Below are 23,369 nucleotides of genomic sequence, written 5' to 3' on the forward strand. Positions count from 1 at the left end.
AAACAGTAACCAGCACAACTGCTATCTACGTGTTTACTATTTACCTGCATCAGTGTTTTACTTTAGCTAACACCTGGAAATATGCCTGAAGAAGGGGACTAGATCCCAGAAAGCTTGCATCATTTAACTCTATTAGTTAGCCATTAAAAGGTATTATTTTTTACAAAACGTTGTTTTTTTCTACCTATCCAATTTTACAGAAATTCAATAAAACAAATGCTCCTACAGAAAAATTAGTAGAGTCAGGGCCGGCCCGCTCATGAGGCGGGGTGAAACATTTGCCTCAGGCGGAAAACTTCTAGGGGCGGCACCCGCCCGGGGGGGGGGCGGTCGCCGAGCCGGAGGGGTAGCGGGCAGGTCGGGGGTATTGGGCCTAGTGGTGGGGAGGGGGGGGTCGGACCCCCCCCCCCCCTCCCTTGCCTGGGTCCCCCGATCTGCGCTCCCCTCCAGCTGTAATTAGGAAGCAGCCGCTTGCAGATCGTAAGAGGCAACGGGCGGGGAGGACTCACCTTTTCCGCGTTCCAGTGAGCGCTCCACTGACGTCACTTCCTGCATCGCCGCCCACTGTATTGTAAGTGGACGGTGATGCAGGAAGTGACGTCAGTGGAGCGCACGATGGAACGCGGATAAGGTGAGTCCTCCCCGCCCGTTGCCTCTTACGATCTGCAAGCGGCTGCTTCCTAATTACAGCTGGAGGGGAGCGCAGATCGGGGGACCCAGGCGAGGGAGGGGGGGTCTGGCCCCTCCTCCCCACCGCTAGGCCCAATACCCCCGACCTGCCCGCTACCCCTCCGGCTCGGCGGCCGCCCCCCCGCACCCACGGACGGGCGGGGGTGGGGGGGTGGGGTTTCAGCAATTTTCTCCTAAATTTGCCTCAGGCGGCAAAAAGTCTAGGGCCGGCCCTGAGTAGAGTGTTGTGCCGTGTTTACAGAAATACACCTGGATTACCTGAAGAAGAACTTTATTAGACAAGGATATAATCCCCATGTAGTCTAGGGGAAAGTATGGGGATACCAAGGATGGAAAAAAATCTGTTCCTCTTTAACCATGTTGTTAATTTGTGAATTATTATCTTTTGAAAACATTCAAGATAGATATAGACTTCCATCTAGGGCCCTCTTTAATTATCTTCATATTAGAAGTCTTGCATTAAAACAGTCTAGAACATTAACCTTTGATAGGTTGACTAGTTTTGAGATGCTGTGTGGTAGAGGACCAACCCATAAAGACCTTATTTCAGATATATATCAGATTTCGACGGGCCCATTGAAAGGACAAGAGATAAAACACGGGTATATGTCCAGATGGGAGGCAATATTAGAAAGGGATATACCCCTAGAGACCTGGCAGGAGATTTGGCAAAGGGCTGCAAAAAGCTTTGTATGTGTCTAGATTAAGGAGAACCAATATAAAATCGTGTACTTCTGGTATTTTGCTCCTGAATATTTACATCGAATATACCCAGATACATTGGGCGTCTGTTGGAGGTGTGGAAGGAAGACTGGTTCATTGTTCCGAATTTTTGGGATATGTCCAAAGGTGGTGGGTTTCTGGGAAGAAGTGGAGAGCTTGGTGGGACAGATTATGGGCATGAGAATACCATTAGATCCTCTGACATATCTCCTGGGAGCTCCCATTAGAGGATTGAATAGAAGAAGGGATGAGCTAATCTCCCACATTCTAACGGCCACCCGATGTTTGATAGCAGGTAAATGGAAGCAAGTTACAGCCCGAAGTATATGGGTTTGTATAAACGGATATGTAACGTACAGAGTGTGGAAATGTTGACAGTCAGGTTAAATAACAAAGTAGATAAATTAAATGAGGTGTGGAGCTTGTGGCAGTTGTACCAGGGAGAGCTGTGAGAGATTTGGGTCTTCCTTTTCCTAGGGAATTAGAAAATGAGGGACACCAGGGGGAAAGGGTTGAGAAAAGTACTGGCAGGGGACACACCCTTGGTTTGGGGTTGTCTGGAAATGTCAGGGTGTACCTTGGGCTATGGAAGGACGCCAAAATGGCTAAACTGAAATGTTGGATTTTGAGCTAATACCCTGTAAGGGGCTTATAAATGCTTTGGCGGAAATGTTTTGTGTGTGTGTGTGATCAGTTTCATATGGGTCTGACTGGGTCTGGTGTAACTGACTTATGTTGCCAAACGATGATATACATATTTTAATAGCATACACTACACAGGCAAAGTAAGTTTTAATCTTCAAAAAGTAATCTCTTTGTGCAAAAATTATTATTCTTTTTTTTATAAAACAAAAGCGTGGCAAGAGATTTTTCAATTGGAAAATCTCTTGCCACACTTTTATTTTATATAAAAAAAATCATTTTCGCACAAAGAGATTACTTTATGAAAATTACTTTGCCAGTGTAGGATATGCTATTAAAATATACTGCCCACATTCTGCCTTGCTCAACGCGTCTTGTCTCTGCTAAGGGTGCACGGCCTCACATGCACTTCGAGTAGCCATGTGAACCCGCCCACAGACCTCCGGGAGTGAGGACGTGGGATGGACAGAGCTCAAGACCTGCGCAGGTGCCCTAGCGGTTGTGCAAACTGCACAGGCGATAAATTTAAAGCGGCGATCCTTATCTACATCAGATAAGGCGACCCTGGGGAGGGTCGGGGTCTGCTCCGGAGCCTGCAGGAAGATAACAAAGCGCAGCAAAGTGAAAGGGAGGGAGCGGACGGTCTCCCAAGAAGACTGCACTTTAAAAAAGGTACATAACTTTTTTTGCAGGATTCGCATTGTAAGTTCTTTAAAGCGGAATATAACCCTGCATTTCAACTTTGCTGTAAAATATTATTTACAGCATATTATATGCAAAAAGCATTTTTTTTTTACTAGACCAGCATTGGAAGGGTTAAACACAGAGGTTTAAAGGTCCTGGAGAGATATGCAGAAGTTCAGATAGATACATTCTATTTAGTTACATGTATCTATTGATAAACAGTTACACACTCTTTGGCTGTCGTCCAAGCTCCTTCTCAGTGAGAGAGATGAGTCACATTCAACACTTAGATACATTATGTAAACAAAATGTATCTATTTCAGCTTCGGATGCGTCTGCAGAAATCTAAAGGAACTTTAAAGCCCTGTGTAACCCTTCCAATGCTGGTCTAGTAAAAAAAAAAAATGCTGGTTGCATATAATATACTGTAAATAATGTTTTAGAGCAAAGTTGAAATGCAGGGTTATATTCCGCTTTAAGGAAGATTGCAAAATTACTCCATCTGTCTTACAGAAGGATCGGAGACTGAGAAAGATATTCCCTGAACCTCTCCTCCTGGCATATCATCAGCCACCCAATCTTAAACAGATGATTATCAGGAGTGCCTTGGGTAGGTCAGAACAAAATGGAACATTCCCCTGCCGACAGAAAAGATGTAGGACCTGCAAACACATCCATTCCACCAACAGTATACCAATATCAGGTAAGCAACAGGAATACAAAGTACAAGGCACTTTTCTCTGTGATTCTTCTAATGTGGTATATATGATCATGAGTGCAAAATGCCTCAAAGGAATTTATGTGGGAGAAACAAGACAGACTTTACATGAGCGTATGAACCATCACAGGTTCACCATTAACAGGGGGAAAAAAATCAAAAACAAATATGCTGATCTCTCAGTGCCCATACACTTCTGATCACGTGGCCACAGTTTGATCATCTTCTCATCACTGTATTAATGGGTGGCTTCAAATCACACAGCAAAAGTCTAATAAGAGAGACAAAGTTTATACATTGGTTCAAAACTGTAGATGAAGGTTTAAATAAGGATTACAATTTATTCAGCAGATATGATGGGTTTTAAATCCCACTATCCTTTTATTTTTATTTTTTATTTCTTGTGCCATAATTCTCTTTAATTATTGTGCTAGTAAGAAGGGTTTTACATTCTACAATTTGCTTTCGCCTGCAACAAACATTATATGTAGCCTGACCAAGTGACATTTGAATAAGTTACGATGTCTCCTCATCACACAGTCTGTGGTATGTGATAGTTAACCAAACAAATGGTCTTATCTTTTGGTCATAAATTAGCTAGCATCCCTGTTAAACGCTCTTGATGTTGTAATTAAGGCATCCAATGACTTTTATTGCAGAACAATGTATCTCCTTTTTAATATCCAATGTTTATAAGCAGTGTTCTAAATTTTGTGAGTATACAGGAATCAGTCTCCTCTACACGCTGGTCATGCTCCCCCAAATCCTCTCCTCTACATGCTGGTCATGCTCCCCCAACGCGGGTAACAGTCCAGGAGACCGATGTGCTATGGCACCTCCGGAAGCTAAACACTAGGAAGGCCTCAGGCCCAGATGGCATATCCCCATCCTGTCTAAAAACATGTGCGGGTCAGTTAGCCCCGGTCCTCACTTCCATTTTTAACAGATCCCTGGAGCTAGGCAAAGTTCCCTACTGCTCCAAAAAAGCCGACATCACCCCGGTCCCCAAGAAGCCAGGAGTCACGGACCTAAACAACTTTAGACCCATTGCCCTAACCCCGATCATCATGAAGACCTTCGAGAGACTGGTTCTCTCCTACCTGAAGCTTCACACTGCCACTCTATTGGATCCTCTACAATTTGCGTACAGGGCAAACCGGTCTGAGGAAGACGCCATTAAAAATTGCCTTGCACATATCACTGAACACCTGGATAAACCTGGACTTCAGTTCCGCGTTCAACACCATCTGCCCAAACATTCTGCACGACGACCTGGAACGACTCGTGTTGACCCAACCCTTTGCACCTGCATCAAGGACTTCCTTACGAACAGGACACAGCTAGTGAGACTTGGAGGCTGCTCCTCCAGTGTAAGAACCACAAACACAGGCGCCCCGCAAGGGTGTGTACTGCCACCAATGCTCTTCTCCCTGTATACAAACAGCTGCACCTCCTCTGCGGATACCGGCAAGGTCATTAAGTTTGCGTATGATACCACCATCGTAGGACTCATTGGTGATAAAGCGGAGCTGGAATATCACAGCGAGATCGAGCGGATTCTCAGATGGTGCTCAGACAACAAACTTGTACTAAACACAGCAAAAACGGTGGAACTGATAGTGAACTTCAGATGGAATGCTCCACCACCCAGCCCGGTCATCATTGATGGTACCGAAGTCACCAGGGTACATAGCGCACGGTTCCTAGGCACCACCATCACGGAGAACTTGAGATGGGATGTAAATACCTCTACAACCCAAAAGAAGGCCCAGCAGAGACTGTTCTTCCTGAGGCAACTGAGGAAGTTTGGAATGCCCAGGGAGCTACTGACCAGTTTCTATACGGCGACCATTGAATCCATCCTTTGCTCCTCCATCATTGTCTGGTACTCGAGGGCAAATGCAAAGGATAGGCTCAAACTCCAGAGAGTCAGCAATGTGGCTGAGAAGATCATTGGGTCGCCCCTGCCACCCTTGGACCTTCTCCACACATCCAGAATGAGGTCCAGGGCCAATAGAATCTCACTTGACCCCTCCCACCCTGGCAATCACTTCTTCAGTCCCCTCTGCTCGGGGCGTCGCTATAGGTCCATCTACACCAAAACCGCCAGGCGTAGGAACACATTCTTCCCTCAAGCGATCACTCTCCTCAACTCATACCTTCTTCCCAATGTCATCTCCTAATCCCCTTCAGCGCCTCGGGGTACTAGAGTACGAACGCGCGCCCATAGGCTGACTCTCATGTTCATCTTTGCATAATATGGTGACAACCGCTCTATGTGTCATTCTTGCTATGTTGCAATGTTTCTTTATAAATTGTACTATGTGTAGTGTTACTTGCACTGTTTGCACTTGCCAATATGCCTTGTGTCCACAAATAATTCCGGGTGCGGCGCCTGTCGCACTTATTTTATTTATTTACAGTATTTATTTATTGTATTTATAAAGCGCCCACTCATTATGCAGCGCTGACTTGGCGAATAAAGTGATAAAGTGATTCTGATTCTGATTCTGAACTTCATAGCCGATAGCTTACAGCTTTTCTTCTAAGTTAGCCAATAAATGGTATAATCCTGATATAGAAAAATCCAAAGCTTGTTTTGAGTGAAAATTCCAATTGGATTTCCTTATTTTTCTCGATCAGGAGTGGCGGAAATTTCTGATCAATTTTTGCAAGATTGTATGTTATGTGGTAGACAATTTCATAATGTAGAGACACAAGCAATTTTTTCAGAGTTTTCAATTATTATTTTTTCACAATTGGGGGAAAATTTAACACACATGTGTGGTACATTGGTCAGATTTTTCAAATGTTACAATCCATCAGAAAAAATGATTGTAAATCTTGAATTAAAAAAACATGTATGGTGTGTGGTCACCCTAAGTCCTTGCATGATTTTGTTTATCTTTTGTTTTGTAAAAACAAAAAAAATAGAAGAGTGAGTTCTCCCTGAAAGTAGGTTTCCTTTACCAGGAAATTTGTTTTCTTTTCCTCCACATTATTTACGTAGATGGTTCATATATTTAGAACAGTAACTAGGTAATAGACCTCAGAGTTAAATGAATGGGTGAATACTGAATACCTGTCTGTTTGACACATAGCCTGCACCTGTGTTTTCCACACAAACACTTCTCTTGGCTCTGATACAAGCTTTTCATCACCTCACCAGCAAAACTCTGAAAGTCAAACACAAGGATATGAAAGTCCCGATTCCTTCCACAGGGCATTTGTCACTATCAAGAGATGCAAATATGAGTGCTATGTTAAACACACACTTTTTAAAAGGATAACTGTACTTTTACAAATGTTGCTGAGACAGAGTAATGAAAGCAGTTCCATCACATTTATACTAACACTAGACGTTATGCACAGTTACTGTCTTAGATCTGGACAGCTTTTAGGAATCCCAGTTCTTAGTTTACTTTATGTACACCATGAGACATCAGCACTTGGTATTTTACACCTCTTCAGTTGGGAGATGAGGAAAAAGTATTTTATAAAGGTATAAATACATCTCTAAAAAAAGTTCAAACAGTGTGTAATGTAAATAAAAACAGAATGCAAATCATCTGCAAATCATTTAAAGCAGGCATGTCGCCATAAAAATCAAATTTCAACAGCAACTGGTCTGAGTGTATTAAGTGGTAAAGATACTAATCCTGCACTCAAAAATTTTCAAAACTTTTTCTGCTCTTATGATTTGGAGTTATCACATACTTAAGGAGCACTGGCCCTTTAGTAGTCAGTGCCAAACAGTTGCATGCTGGGGTTTCTTTTTATCTATAATATATTCCTCCTCTTCCATTTATTTCCCTGCCTAGCTGCTTATCTGAAACATGATCCCCTGCTCACTTGTGTTTACAAGCAAGGCTAAGGTGACTCAGCGATTGGAGGAGAAAAGAAAAAAGTAAAGGGCAGAAATGACATCAGGATTTAGCCTAAACTGTGGGCAAAAGACATGGTTCCCACCAGGAACAGAATTCTCTTAATTTACTATATAACATTCGCTGAAATCAGAATGACAGTACAATACATGTGTTATGTAAGTAGATCAAGTATTTATCTACTTCTACAGTGAGTGCAGAATTATTAGGCAAGTTGTATTGTTGAGGAATAATTTTATTATTGAACAACAACCATGTTCTCGATGAACCCAAAAAACTCATTAATATCAAAGCTGAATATTTTTGAAAGTAGTTTTTAGTTTTAGCTATTTTAGGGGGATATCTGTGTGTTCAGGTAACTATTACTGTGCATAATTATTAGGCAACTTAACAAAAAACAAATATATACCCATTTCAATTATTTATTTTTACCAGTGAAACCAATATAACATCTCAACATTCACAAATATACATTTCTGACATTCAAAAACAAAACAAAAACAAATCAGTGACCAATATAGCCACCTTTCTTTGCAAGGACACTCAAAAGCCTGCCATCCATGGATTCTGTCAGTGTTTTGATCTGTTCACCATCAACATTGCGTGCTGCAGCAACCACAGCCTCCCACAAACTGTTCAAAGAGGTGTACTGTTTTCCCTCCTTGTAAATCTTACATTTTATGATGGACCACAGGTTCTCAATGGGGTTCAGATCAGGTGAACAAGGAGGCCATGTCATTAGTTTTTCTTCTTTTATACCCTTTCTTGCCAGCCACGCTGTGGAGTACTTGGACGCGTGTGATGGAGCATTGTCCTGCATGAAAATCATGTTTTTCTTGAAGGATGCAGACTTCTTCCTGTACCACTGCTTGAAGAAGGTGTCTTCCAGAAACTGGCAGTAGGACTGGGAGTTGAGCTTGACTCCATCCTCAACCAGAAAAGGCCCCACAAGCTCATCTTTGATGATACCAGCCCAAACCAGTACTCCACCTCCACCTTGCTGGCATCTGAGTCGGACTGGAGCTCTCTGCCCTTTACCAATCCAGCCACGGGCCCATCCATCTGGCCCATCAAGACTCACTCTCATTTCATCAGTCCATAAAACCTTAGAAAAATCAGTCTTGAGATATTTCTTGGCCCAGTCTTGACGTTTCAGCTTGTGTGTCTTGTTCAGTGGTGGTCGTCTTTCAGCCTTTCTTACCTTGGCCATGTCTCTGAGTATTGCACACCTTGTGTTTTTGGGCACTCCAGTGATGTTGCAGCTCTGAAATATGGCCAAACTGGTGGCAAGTGGCATCTTGGCAGCTGCATGCTTGACTTTTCTCAGTTCATGGGCAGTTATTTTGCGCCTTGGTTTTTCCACACACTTCTTGCGACCCTGTTGACTATTTTGAATGAAACGCTTGATTGTTCGATGATCACGCTTCAGAAGCTTTGCAATTTTAAGAGTGCTGCATCCCTCTGCAAGATATCTCACTATTTTTGACTTTTCTGAGCCTGTCAAGTCCTTCTTTTGACCCATTTTGCCAAAGGAAAGGAAGTTGCCTAATAATTATGCATACCTGATATAGGGTGTTGATGTCATTAGACCACACTACTTCGCATTACAGAGATGCACATCACCTAATATGCTTAATTGGCAGTAGGCTTTCGAGCCTATACAGCTTGGAGTAAGACAACATGCATAAAGAGGATGATGTGGTCAAAATACTCATTTGCCTAATAATTCTGCACTCCCTGTATATGTGTTTTTTTTCCTGGCATGGTATGGCTAATCCTACTGCTTTAAACCCTATATGTAATTGAAAACAGAAGGAAGACAACATATGGTAGGGACATTAGACTATGGACTATGTCTGAACCCTCTATAACAGTAATTATAGATTGACGGTGTACCTTGAAATACATCAGAGCACTCAGTATTTGATTTTATATAAAAAATTGTATTTGCTTATCATACAGCATATATACAAAATATGAACAGTTCCAAGTAGTGTTTCCTTCTAACAGTATTCCATCTCATCAAGGATTTAGAGCCAAGCAATCATCAATCTTCTAAGTACATTCAAAAAAGTATATAACAGTTGTGTTATGTAGAATAAGGTCAAAAGTTGTCTCACCTGTATCAATAGCTGTGTATCTAGTAGCTGTGTAAAACTTGTAGTAACCTTTTTAAAGAAATAGCATAAAAAATAACTTCTAAAAAACTTCTTGCTAACATCTTAACAGAATGTAATGCTGAAAAATTAATAAAGTAAATCACCAGAATATTAAGCATGTTACCCCTTCTCTGTCATCTCTTCAGCATCTAGAACCACTTGTGGGAAGGTAGCTTCTGCCTCACGTGTCTTCTCAGGAGATTGTTGGGCTTCTGCAAACTGTGAGCTTTCAGCTCCTACTTTTATAGTGATTGGATGCAATATGGCTGCCTAATCTGGATTTCCCTGAATCCCAGGTTCTGATTGGCTAAAGCTTCCGCGCGTCAATGCTTTATCATGTTTTGAATACCTTAATTATAATATTATTGTTTATAAATTCCTTAATTACCTTATCTTGTGGAAATGAACGTCATTTGGAGTGCTTGACATTTTGTTTAGGTCATTTCTGATGCAGTTAATTAAAAATAGACGTCACCAGCCATCTTATCTGCTGGTTGACTTTTTTGACCCAGACATTGGACTTCCAAAAACATTAAACAATGTCATTTATGATGCATTTCTGATAATATGTCCTTCTGCTAATTAGTTTTGAATGTGTGTTCTTTCCCAAACAAGAAATAGGGCATATTGACCCAAACAATCTTTGAATTACAGATATAGTAATTTAATGCTTATTGAAGTACACAGGGCTTCTAATATACTCATTTAAATATAAAGCTTATTATATAATTCTTCTTTAAACAAATAATCATATAAGGTTTTTTTTGTAATAAAAAAAAATTACAATAAAAAAAATAGTTACCTTAGGGACTGAACTTTTAAAATATTTATGTCAAGAGGGTGTAACACTGTTACTTTATAAACTATGGGCTTGTAATTAGGGATGGACGCAAAACTGAAAAAAATGCACCTTTATTTCCAAATAAAATATTGGCGCCAAACATTGTGATAGGGACATAATTTAAACAGTTTTATAACCGGGACAAATGGGCAAAGCAAATAAATTTCATGGGTTTTAATTACAGTAGCATGCATTATTTAAAAACTATAATGGCTGAAAACTGAAAAGAAAATGATTTATTTCCCACATTTCTTCCTATTTTGCCATTAAAACACACTTAGAATAAAATAATTCTTGCCATAATGTCCCACCTAAAGAAAGCCTAATTGGTGGCAAAAAAAAACAAGATATAGTTAATTTCATTGCGATAAGTAATAATAAAGTTATAGACGAATGGAAGGAGCGCTGAAAGGTGAAAATTGCTCTGGTGTTTCAGGGGTAAAACCCCTCAGTGGTGAAGTGGTTAATAATATTCATTATAAGACTATGAAACCGCCAGGTGGCATAGTTGTCCTAAATACGGGACAATAGAAAAAACCTATTGACATTCCAGAATTTTTGATAACACCTCCTAACCCAAACATTTATGTAGAACGCTTCGATTGTGTTTTGAAACTTTCACTGCAGAATCCACCATTTAACTGTATTTCAAAGTAATAGATTCTATTATATAGGATTTAACAATAATTATTTATTTCTTTGGAAGGACTGTATTGATTATTAATATTTAGATTAATAATATTTATGTGTAATAACTGAGCAAAATGTATATATATGGTATGTCTGCTGCAGTAATGTGAGTTTAAACTTGCTTTTCTGTCTTTCACACAGAAGCATCTTTCAAATGTCAAGGCCGCAGACAAGCACACTAACATAAACAAGAATGTTTTAGCATCTGTAACTAAAATAATATTATAAGATTCACAGCCTGGAAAATGCTGAGATGTCTCAGAGCAATATATTAAAGAAGTACCCCAACTTTACAGTTTACAATGAAATTTTGCATAGAGCATTAAAACTTAAAACATACACACATGACAGCTTTTCCTGCATAAATAAACCGCAAGAATCCTGACAGTAGGGATTAGATTGTGTCCTCCAAGGCTTGGTTTCCATCTACCGCCGGACCACACACGGCCAGCGGGACAATGTAGTGTTCACTCTGATGTTCTGCTGTGGTCTGGCTGCAGTCCGGGGCAGATGTTTTACCACCATAGGGTATGTGGGGAATGCATCTGCCTGTCCGGGATCATCGTGCATGGCACAGGACTGCGGTCCACTTACCTCGATGGATTCACAAGATCCGTTGCAGGCTGACAAGTGTTAACAGCTCCTATGTGTTGAATAGGAACTGTTCATTGTCAGTGGACAAAAAGTGTCCGTTATCAGCCTAAGTGATAACATAGCCTAAAGCCCTGTACCCACCTCGCCTTTTTTAGACAATTTTCTCAATGACCGGTGATTTTTTTTTGAGCTGCGAACTGTCTTTTCAGTGATCTCGACACTGCTAGCAGCAGTCATTTACAATAGGATCAATGCACAAGTGTGCACGTGCATAAGTGTGCACAAGCAACGGGGGCGTGTTCCATGAGTATGATCGCAACGGCGTGTTTTAGTGCTGGACTTAAGTCTCACATTCCAGGAACCTACAATGTAACTAGTTTGGACGCGATACCCCACAGCCAAAAACCATAAGTGGTTAAGATCCCCAATCATTCCAGCGTTAAGTACACTTGAAGACTTGTTCGCACCAGTCATGCAACGTTGCATGACGTTGCGCATGCTCACTGGTCGGAAGATGGATCGGGGGAGCCCTTGCTGTCAGGGAGATGTCACTGTATCCATCTTCCTGCATCTGGAGGGGTGTATGTAGCTTAAGATATAGTTGGTAACATGACACTATGATTTACAGCCCTACAGGACATGCCAGTACTATACAAATAGATGGGAGAGGAGACCTGACAGCGTGGAACAGGTATATAATATACCACTCACTGCGCTACTATGCAGGTTTGGAGGACATAAGGGTGGGCCTCCATAGCCTCTGAAACACCCCGCTATCATAGGGGCCTATTGTTATGCCACTGCCTGGTACCGCAGGGCCGGATTTGTACTTTTTACCGCCCAAGGCCAACTATACCGTCTGTATGGTTGTTATCTCTGTGTGTCCCAATGAGAATTCTCCTTACTTTCTATCATTGGATGTCACAGACAATAACTATTCTAGTAATATGCGTATAGACTATGTTTTCCTTAAGAACTTTTATGTTATGTTTGCCATCTCTTTAATGATGGACCCACTGTGTCACCATGAGAGTTAAGCTGATGTGTACCTGCAGGATAGAGCTTACAGGTCTTACAGGGATGACAAAAGTACAGGCCAGAGAGTTCAAAGGGTAAATCTGTCCTTGTAGATAGGGATGGCTCCATAAAACAGCTTTACTGCCCCTCACTGAGCCGCCCCTAAATTTCTGGTGCCCTAGGCCATGGCCTAGGTGGCCTTGCCAGAAATCCGGCCCTGCTGGTACGTGTCCCTAATCAACATATGCTGCAATTATTGATGATGCAATCAGTTATGAAATGTATCATCTTTTGCAGTGAATAAAAGCGCTCGTTTGTATATTAGTAGCAATGACCCTGATTAGCAGAACACATGGTGAAGCAAGCTTGATCAGCTGATTTTGTAAGGTCCTAAATTGCAGGGCCATCCCTATATACTAATATATATATATATATATATATATATATATATATATATATATATATATATATATATATATATATATATACACACACACACACACACACACAGTTGCAAAAGTATTCGGCCCCCTTGAATTTTTGCACATTTTGTCATATTACTGCCACATGCATGAATCAATTTTATTGGAATTCCACATGAAAGACCAACACAAAGTGGTGTACACATGAGAAGTGGAACTAAAATCATACATGATTCCAAATTTTTTTTACAAATAAATAACTGCAAAGTAGTATGTGTATAATTATTCGGCACCCTTTGATCTGAGTGCAGTCAGTTGCCTATAGACATTGCCTGATGAGTGCTAATGACTAAATAGAGTGCACCTGTGTGTAAACTAATGTCAGTACAAATACAGCTGATCTGTGACGGCCTCAGCGGTTGTCTAAGAGAATATTGGGAGCAACAACACCGTGAAGTCCAAAGAACACACAAGACAGGTCAGGGATCAAGTTATTGAGAAATTTAAAGCAGGCTTAGGCTACAAAAAGATTTCCAAAGCCTTGAACATCCCACGGAGCACTGTTCAAGCGATCATTCAGAAATGAAAGGAGTATGGCACAACTGTAAACCTACCAAGATAAGGCCATCCACCTAAACTCACAGGCCGAACAAGGAGAGCGCTGATCAGAAATGCAGTCAAGAGGCACATGGTGGCTCTGGATGAGCTGCAGAGATCTACAGCTCAGGTGGGAGACTCTGTCCATAGGACAACTATTAGTCATGCACTGTACAAAGTTGGCCTTTATGGAAGAGTGGCAAGAAGAAAGGCATTGTTAACAGAAAGCATAAGAAGTCCCGTTTGCAGTTTGCCACAAGCCATGTGGGGGACACAGCAACCATGTGGAAGAAGGTTCTCTGGTCAGATGAGACCAAAATTGAACTTTTCAGCCAAAATGCAAAACGCTATGTGTGGCGGAAAACTAACAATGCCCATCACTCTGAACACACCATCCCCACTGTCAAATATGGTGGTGGCAGCATCATGCTCGGGGGGTGCATCTCTTCAGCAGGGACAGGGAAGCTTGTCAGAGTTGATGGGAAGATGGATGGAGCCAAATACAGGGCAAACTTGGAAGAAAACCTCTTGGAGACTGCATAAGATTTGAGACTGGGGCAGAGGTTCACCTTCCAGCAGGACAATGACCCTAAACATAAAGCCAGGGCAACAATGGAATGGCTTAAAACAAAACATATCTATGTGTTAGAATGGCCCAGTCAAAGTCCAGATCTAAATCCAATCAAGAATCTGTGGCAAGATCTGAAAACTGCTGTTCACAAACGCTGTCCATCTAATCTGACTGAGCTGGAGCTGTTTTGCAAAGAAGAATGGGCAAGGATTTCAGTCACTAGATGTGCAAAGCTGGTAGAGACATACCCTAAAAGACTGGCAGCTGTAATTGCAGCAAAAGGTGGTTCTACAAAGTATTGACTCAAAGGGCCGAATAATTACGCACACCCCACTTTGCAGTTATTGATTTGTAAAAAATGTTTGGAATCATGTATGGTTTTTGTTCCACTTCTCCTGTGTACACCACTTTGTATTAGTCTTTCACGTGGAATTCCAATAAAATTGATGCATGTTTGTGGCAGTACTGTGACAAAATATGGAAACCTTCAAGGGGGCTGAATACTTTTGCAACCCACTGTGTATGTATATATATATATATATATATATATATATATATACAGTATATATATATATATATATATATATATATACACACACACACACACACACACACACACACACACACACACACACACACACACACACACACAGTGGGTTGCGAAAGTTTGGGCAACCTTGTTAATCATCATGATTTTCCTGTATAAATCAGTGATATTTGAGAAGTGAAATGAAGTTTATTGGATTTACAGAAAGTGCACAATAATTGTTTAAACAAAATTAGGCAGGTGCATAAATTTGGGCACCACAAAAAATAAATGAAATCAATATTTAGTAGATCCTCCTTTTGCAGAAATTACAGCCTCTAAACGCTTCATGTAGGTTCCAATCAGAGTCTGGATTCTGGTTGAAGGTATTTTGGGCCATTCCTCTTTACAAAACATCTGTAGTTCATTCAGGTGTGATGGCTTCCAAGCATGGACAGCTCTCTTTAACTCACACCACAGATTTTCAATTATATTCAGGTCTGGAGACTGAGATGGCCATTCCAGAACATTGTACTCTCTGCATAAATGCCTTAGTGGATTTTGAGCAGTGTTTAGGATCGTTGTCTTGTGGAAAGATCCAGCCTCGGTGCGGCTTCAGCTTTGTCACTGATTCCTGGACATTGGTCTCCAGAATCTGCTGATACTGAGTGGAATCCATGCGTCCCTCAACTTTGACAAGATTCCCAGTCCCTACACTGGCCACACAGCCCCACAGCATGATGGAACCACCACATTTTACTGTAGGTAGCAGGTGTTTTTCTTAGAGTGCTGTGTTCTTTTTCCTCCATGCATAACACCTCTTGTTATACCCAAATAACTTACGGTAATTTTAGTTTCATCAGTCCACAGCACCTTATTCCAAAATGAAGCTGGCTTGTCCAAATGTGCTCAAGCGGCTCTGTTTGTGCTGTGGGCAGAGAAAAGGCTTCTTCTGCATCACTCTCGCATACAGCATCTCCTTGTGTAAAATGTACCGAATGGTTGAATAATGCACAGTGACTTCATCTACAGCAAGATGATGTTGTAGGTTGTTGGTGCTGGTCTGTGGGTTGATTCTGACTGTTCTCACCATTCGCTGCTTCTGTCTATCCAAGATTTTTCTTGGTCTGCCACTTAGAGCCTTAACTTGAACTGAGCCTGTGGTCTTCCATCTCCTCAATATGTTCCATAACCGTGGAAACAGACAGCTAAAAAAAAAGACAGCTTTCTGTATTCTTCCCCTAAACCATGATGGTGAATAATCTTTGTCTTCAGGTCATTTGAGAGTAGAGATGGCCCGAACCTCCGATTTTATGTTCGCTAACCGGGTTCGCTAACCTCCGCAAACGTTCACGAACTTTTGCTAACCACAATGGACTTCAATGGGGAGGCAACCTTGAAAACTAAAAGCATTTATGCTGGCCACAAAAGTGATGGAAAAGATGTTTCAAGGGGTCTAACATCTGAGTTTTTGCATGGATGAGTGGGATAGACGCCAAAAGTCCAGGGGAAAAAACTGGATTTGAGGCAAAGCAGTGTTTTAAGGTCAGAAATCAGATTGCATGCTAAATTGGAGGCCTAAAGTGCTTTAATACATCTTGCGTGTGTTTACATCAATCAGGAAGTGTAATTTAGAGTACTGCTTCACACTGACACACCAAACTCACTGTGTAACGCACCGCAAACAGCTGTTTGTGTTGTGACAGCCGAGCTGGACTGGTGTGCACTATGGCGAGAGTGCAGGCGATAGCGGTTATCAAGCCCATATGGTCGCCAGGTTGAGGTAGCTCAATGACAGAACAACAGTGATTGTCCAGCTGATCGAATTTGGTCTGTCCACAATTAAGCAATGACCTTATTATCTTTGGTGTGCCACCCCCGAGACACTCATGTAGCTGGCGGTCATTGCTTCATTGTGATACGCAAGCCCCTTCACCGCGGCAAGGTAAAGATCACGAAGGGGAATTGACACATGTACATCCCTTTTGTTTTGTTGTTGCAGCCGCAGTGCAGCCAGAAAAATTAGGCAGGCATGTACACGCACCAGAAAAATTATTATAGCGGCCGCTGCTAGCAGCGGCCTTAAAAATTCAGGAATCCGCCTGGAGTCCTGGACCCTGTTGGTGGTGGCGGAGAAGGCAGTCAAGCGGCCTGCAGGCAGAGATGCTGTGTGGGGACTAACTTAGTCATGGGGCAGGCAGTCACACGGCGTGCAGGCAGAGATGCTGTGTGTGGGGACTGACTTAGTCTTCGGGCGGGCAGTAGCCCACCGGGATCCATGCCTCATTCATTTTGATAAAGGTGAGGTACTGAACACTTTTTTGACTTAGGAGACTTCTCTTCTCAGTGACAATGCCTCCAGTTGCGCTGAAGGTCCTTTCTGACAGGACGCTTGAGGCAGGGCAAGACAGAAGTTGGATGGCAAATTGGGACAGCTCTGGCCACGGGTCAAGCCTGCGCACCCAGTAGTCCAAGGGTTCATCGCTGCTCACAGTGTCTACATCCACACCTAAGGCCAGGTAGTCGGCTACCTGCCGGTCGAGGCGTTGGTTGAGGGTGGATCCGGAAGCGCTAAGGCGAGGCATTGGACTAAAGAATGTCCGCATGTCCGACATCACCATGAGATCGCTGGAGCGTCCTGTCCTTGCCTGCGTGGACATGGGAGAAGGATTACAGGCAGTGGTACCTTTGATGCGTTGTACTGTGACATCACCCTTATACGCATTGTAAAGCATAGTTGCCAGCTTGTTCTGCAAGTGCTGCATCCTTTCTGCCTTCTGGTGATTTGGAAACATCTCTGCCACTTTGTGCCTATACCGAGGGTCTAGTAGCGTGGCCACCCAGTACAGCTCATTCCCCTTGAGTTTTTTTTATACGGGGGTCCCTCAACAGACTGGACAGCATGAAAGACGCCATCTGCACAAAGTTGGATGCAGATGTACTATCCATCTCCTCTTGCTCTTCCTCAGTGATGTCAGCTAAGTTCTCCTCCTCCCCCCAGCCACAAACAATACCACGGGAAAGTTGAGCAGCACAAGCCCCCTGTGACACCTGCTGCGGTTGTTCTTCCGCCTCCTCCTCCTCCTCCAAAACATCACCTTCCTCATCATCTGACTCCTCTTCCCCAAACGACTATTCCTCCTCCTCCTCCTCCCCCCTCTGTGCTGCCGCAGGTGTTGAGGAATCGTCTGCTTCTGCTGAGAATTGATCCCACAACTCTTCCTCCGATTCCTGTTCCTGTTCACGCTCCTCCACAGCTTGATCCACCACTCTACGCACAGCACGCTCCAGGAAGAAGGCATATAGGATCAAGTCGCTGATGGCGCCTTCCCTGCGACTCACCAGGTTTGTCACCTCCTCAAACGGCCGCATGAGCCTGCAGCATTTCGCATCAGTGTCCAGTACTTCAGCCAGAACATGGCTATGTAATAGATTGCGGAAAAGCCGCCGCGCGGACTGGCAGCGAGGCAGCTGGTTCCGCGTCCAGCTCGGCGGTTTGCACGTGGCAGCGTGCGTCTGATGTGGTTGGGCCTGTTAGTGCACACAGATTGACGAATACGCGCACGCGCTGAGAGGCAGAACCTTTATGACAAACGAGGAGGGATCAGCTGACCAGGTTGGTCAGCTGATCTCAGAGCGAGTGGCTATTGGTTGATCAGCGATGGGTGGCTTTGGTCTGGGTGTCCACACGACATTTGGCTCTGAAAAAACTGTCACCCAAACTGGGCCCTAGATTCATAGGTACTTTTCCAGTGACCAGAAAAATTAATAATGTCACTTATGCTATTGATCTCCCTACCAGCATGCAAGGTGTAAGATCATTCCATGTGTCTTTGCTCAAGCCAGCAGTGCACATGGATTCTGCCCCCCCTGTGTTGATTGATGACCAACCTGAGTATGAGATAGAAAAGATTCTGGACTCCCGGCTTGTGCAGAACTCCGTGCAGTATCTAGTTCACTGTAAGGGATATGGCATAGAGGAGAGAACTTGGGTGCCAGATTGTCGCATGCACGCAGAAGAATTAAAGAAGGAATTCCATGATTCGCATCATGGAAAGCCTGGTGGGAAGTGTCCGGAGTCCACTCCTCGGGGGGGGGGGTACTGTAATAGATTGCGGAAAAGCCGCCGCGCGGACTGGCTGCAAGGCAGCTGGTTCCGCGTCCAGCTTGGCGGTTTGCACGTGGCAGCATGCGTCTGATGTGGCTGGGCCTGTTAATGCACACAGATTGAGGAATACGCGCGCGCGCTGAGAGGCAGAACCTTTATGACAAACGAGGAGGGATCAGCTGACCAGGTTGGTCAGCTGATCTCAGAGCGAGTGGCTATTGGTTGGCCGGGGAGCGCCGGAATATATATATAGTTATTGCTGGTCAGTCTCAAGTTGTCTGCCGTTGCGAACACTTACATGAAAGCATTCAGACCATAGTCAGATCCCACAGTGTGTTAGAACCAGGAGGACCTGGGAATTCACACTGAGCCAGATTACTTCTGTGTTACTATTGTGTATTGTGTTCAGACTAGTTCCAGGGTGTTGAGACCACGGACCTCACACCCAAGACTAATAATACTGTGTTACCGTTGTATTATACTTCAGACTAGTTCCAGGGTGTTGAGACCACGGACCTCACACCCAAGACTAGGCATTGTTTGATATCTGTTATGACCTATTGCATTCCTGACTATCCTTCTGCTTTCTGATTCGGTACCTACGCATATCTGATTACTTGTTGCCAACCCTGCCTGTCCCTGGTTACCGAATCAGCCTTCTGTCTCTGTACCTTATCTGCCGTGTGTTGCCGACCTAGCCTGCCCGACCTTGCGAGCTATCCCTCTCCATTGAGAGATTAGTCTCCAGTCCTGCTTGTGACGCCCACCTTCTAGGTGTCACTTAGCCACAGGGCCTTCCTGCTATTCAGCCTGGGGCTCCACCCCTTTGGAAGTCTCAGGCTGTTGGAAGGTCTCCGCACTTCCCAGAGGGAGGTATTTCTCATACTGCCAAGGACCACCTGCTCCTCGGGTGGTCCCACTCAAAGTCATTACTGTTGCACCAAACACTCACACTATATAGGTGTCCAGAGGTTAGTTATACTTGTATTATTGGTGATTCTGCAGATCATCAATAATCGGGTATATATCTGTATGCTTGGTGATACTGCAGATCACCAATAATCAGATTCTCTCTGTGTGCTGACACCGATCGTTACAGGCTATCTCCCCAGACTGTGTCCTTTGACTGTAATTGTAGAGATACTGTTTGACGGCATTCTCCTGTTGTAGCAGGTGGTCGAACATCAGGAGGGTCGAATTCCAGCGAGCTGGGCTATCGCAAATCAAACGATTTACCAGCAAGTTGTTTCTCCGCTGAATATCGGCAAAGCGTGCCATGGCGTGTAAGACCGCCTGAAATGCCCACACACGTTCCTGGACTGCTTGAGGACGTCCTGTGAGCCTGGGTACTTAGACACAAATCTCTGAATTACGAGATTGAGCATATGTGCCATGCAGGGTACATGTGTCAACTTTCCCAAATTCAAAGCGGAAAGGAGATTGCTGCTGTTGTCACACACCATGTTGCCGAGCTCCAGTTCGTGCGGGGTCAGCCACTGATCCACCTGTTTGTTAAGAGCAGCCAGGAGAGCTGATCCAGTGTGACTCTCCGCTTTGATGCAAGACATGTCTAAGATGGCGTGACACCATCGTACTTGGCATGCAGCTTAGGCCCTGGGGAGCTGGGGCTGTGTAGCTGGAGAGGAGATCGCAGCACCAGTAGAGTTGCGCTGCCACTCAGCCAAGAAGGAGGATGAGGACAACAGTGAAGAGGATATAGCAGGAGGAGAGGAGGTGGCAGCAGGCCTGGCTGCAAACCGTGGAGGTGTCACAAGTAGGTCCGCTGTACTCCCTGCTTGTCAGCGGTCACCAGGCTGACTCAATGGGCTGTGTAAGTAATGTACCTGCCCTGACCATGCTTGGCAGACCAGGCATCCAAGGTCAGATGGACCCTTGACCCAACGCTGTGTGCCAGAGATGACACCACTTGCCTCTCAACTTCATGGTTTTTCATATTTATACAAAAGAAAGTGAAAATGGATGCGCATCTAACCAAGATGCACCTGACATTGCATAGGGCTAATAAGCCTCTCAAAGGCACAACTGTGCTCATTGCAGTAGAACAGGTGCATTAGAACTAATGCATCTCACAATACAAATAATGGAAGCAAACTTATGCATTACCATTATTAACTTATTAGGGGTCCTTACCCTTCTCTTATTGAGAGAGACATCAGTTCAACAGCAGGGACGGCTCGTGCAGCCTTCTCTTGGGGTCTCTCGGGGTCAACTTCATGGTACAGTTTGGGTATCGCTTTTTTAGAGAAATAATTGCGGCCTGGTATCTTCCACTGCAGTGTCCCAATGGCCACAAATTTACGGAAGGCCTCAGAGTCCACCAGCTGTTATGGTAACAGCTGGCGAGCTAACAGTTCTGCCAAGCCAGCTGTCAGATGCCGGGCAAGGGGGTGACTGGCAGAAATTGGCTATTTTCGCTCAAAGATTTCCCTCACGGACACCTGACTGCTGCTGTGGGCAGAGGTGCAGGAACCACTCAAGGTGAAAGGTGGAGTGGAGGAGGGTGGCTGTGTTTTTAAAGGTGCAAGAGAGAAAGCGGCTGAAGATGCTGCACCTGAAGGAAGAAGAGGAGAAGGAGGGTGGCTTTTCTTTTGTGTGCTGCTTTTCCTCTGGTGCTCTTCCCATTGCAGTTTGTGCCTTTTCTGCCTGTGCCTTCGTAAGGCAGTTGTCCCTACGTGGGTGTTGGCCTTTCCACGGCTCTATTTTTGGAGGCAGAGAGAACAGATGGCATTGCTCTGATCTAAGGCAAACACACTAAAAAATGCCCAAACCGCTGAGCCCCCCTGGGGTGATGGCACTATGGTGGCATCAGCAGCTGACGTTGAAGGGCATGTTGGCTGGCTGTCCATAGGTGGCGATACATGGCGTCGGACACTGCCACCAGCTGTTTCTGATGACGAGCTCCCCCTGCTTCTTTCAGGAACTCGTCTCCTCCTATTCCTCTCTGACTCCCCCTCTGAACTGTCCCCTTGGTCATCTTGTCTCTTAGGATCCTACGTGACATCCGTATCATTGTCATCATCATAATCATCCTGCCCAGCTTCGCTTGCCTCAGACACCTCATAAACTGCACCAACAGCAGGTACTTCATCAACCCTGCTCCTCACACCTTACGTCCATAGTGTCGCCTAACTTAGACATATGAGGTGGTGTAACTTGCTTAGCGCCTTCATCTTGTTGTAACAGTAGTTGCTGTGAATCAGTTAATTCCCCACCAAATAACTCCTGCAAAGTGTCAAATGGAACGGATGTAGTGCTAGTAGTAGCGCTGGTGGCTGCAGAAGATGAGGTGTTCTGTGTTAAATAGTCAACCATGTCCTAACAATCTTGGGAGTTGATGGGACGTGCCTTCTTCTGAGCACTGTACTTTGGTCCAGGGCTGCACAAAATCACATCAGCATGACCTCGAACAGACCTGCCGGGTGGCCTTCCTCTGGATCTGCCTCTGCCTCTACCTGTTTTGTCCATAACGAGGGATGAAGGGAAAGGTATGCACTGACTTGACTAATACAATGTGCAGTCACACAGGTGCAGTTAACAGGTATGCACGGAGTGGTATATCACACTGCGTGCGCTCATGTAGGTAGGTGGGTGCACTGAAAAACAGGTAGGTATATGCAGTGATGGGTATTACAAATGTGCACCTGTCACACACACGTACCGTGAACAGGTACAGTGACTGGTGGTATTAAATAGCACACTGCGTATGCTCACGTAGGTAGGTGGGTGCACTGAACAACAGGTAGGTATATGCAGTGCTGCTGGGTATTACAAATGTGCACCTGTCACATACACGTACCGTGAACAGGTACAGTGACTGGTGGTATTAATTATCATACTGCGTGCGCTCACGTGGGTAGGTGGGTGCACTGAACAACATGTAGATAGGTATATGCAGTGCTGCTGGGTATTACAAATGTGCACCTGTCACACACACACACACACACACGTACCGTGAACAGGTGCAATGACTGGTGGTATTAACAATGCGTGCGCTCACGTAGGTAGGTAGGTAGGTGGACTAAACAGTGAACAGGTGCAGTGTTTGGGATTACAAATGTGCAGCTGCCTGTCACACTTACAGGTAGTCACTGAATGTGCTGGGCCTGGCAGTGGCACAGTAGGAATTAAGGGGCCAAAGGCCAGCTGCGACTGACTGACAGGGCTGTATATAAATATAATGCAAGTGGTCCACACACAAAAAAATAGATCTCAAGAACAAGATTAGCTCTCAAAAGAGCTGTTGAGGGGTGTTTTTTTAGCAAGAAGAATCAGCAAGGAGCAAGCTAACAAGCCTACAAGAGCCTAACTAAGCTTTCCCTATGAGAAGTGGCCAAACTTCGGGTTCTGGACGTAACATATATATATACATTCTGTTTACCTGTAATAACTGTATTGCAAGCAAGCAAGCAACAAAGGTACAGCCTAGACTTACAATATATCTTAGAAATATAAAACAACAAATTGTTGCCAACCTATAGACAG

At 44.0% G+C, this 23,369-nt stretch overlaps 1 protein-coding gene across 1 annotated transcript in view; it reads left to right on the forward strand.

Moving 5' to 3' along the window:
• The first annotated feature begins 3,252 nt into the window (after positions 1–3,252).
• PITX3 (paired like homeodomain 3) overlaps positions 3,253–23,369 on the forward strand; it is a 191,171-nt gene continuing 171,054 nt past the window's right edge. The window contains exon 1 of the mRNA XM_068257942.1: positions 3,253–3,442. The gene's annotated coding sequence lies outside the window, so the exon portion shown is untranslated. The remainder of the gene's footprint in view (positions 3,443–23,369) is intronic.

This window comes from Hyperolius riggenbachi, chromosome 10, assembly GCF_040937935.1.
Source record: "Hyperolius riggenbachi isolate aHypRig1 chromosome 10, aHypRig1.pri, whole genome shotgun sequence".
NCBI classification, from domain to species: domain Eukaryota; kingdom Metazoa; phylum Chordata; class Amphibia; order Anura; family Hyperoliidae; genus Hyperolius; species Hyperolius riggenbachi.